Source organism: Asparagus officinalis, chromosome 7 (assembly GCF_001876935.1).
Source record: "Asparagus officinalis chromosome 7, Aspof.V1, whole genome shotgun sequence".
In the NCBI taxonomy this organism is placed as follows: Eukaryota; Viridiplantae; Streptophyta; class Magnoliopsida; order Asparagales; family Asparagaceae; genus Asparagus; species Asparagus officinalis.
In genome coordinates, this window is record NC_033800.1 from 60316480 (window position 1) to 60317208 (window position 729).

The following is a 729-nucleotide window of genomic DNA, read 5'->3' on the forward strand; positions in this document are numbered from 1 at the left end:
AATTTTAAATTGGAAGTTGACTCATCGATTAATGGCATTTTATCATCTATTTTATTTATTAACACTTTCTGATCTCTGTAATTACCAACTAGCAAATGTTACTGATTTTATGCATCACTTATTTCTTAATGATCATCTTCCAAATTAATTACTGCTGTTTCAGTGCATTCCTAGTGAAGTTCGGTGCTTTAGTAACGGTCTTTACGACTTACCTTCCCTTTTCATTCACATTTTGTGCCTGGAAATCATTATTATTAAGCATATAACTAATGCATTTTTTTAATGTTTCTTATGTTTTAGCTACACGTTTTGCCCTGTGAATCCTTTTGGCATCACGGCTTGTAGAATCCGAAGATCCCATGTAAGTTGCTCTTCACCATTGGTTTATTGTTCATATCTACTCCTAATGTAGATGCTATACTATTCTTGTATCAAATATTATCTCTCTCTTCTGAAACTTAATTTCATGAAGACATCAAATTGATTGTTCAGCAAACGGTAGTTCAGCAATTATAGTAGAACACTGAAGGTATCTGGCGTTGATGGTGATATTAGTGTATTTAGTATAGTAAGATGTATGTGAAAACAAACTGCCAAATAGTCACTTCTACATTACAACATCTAAGATAATAAGGCTGAAAGCTTATGTTTTATCTTCAACTAGCTTGGGCATTTAGTTGATAGCAGAGAGCTACGATATATTTAGACATCTTTTAGTCAGTTTGAAGA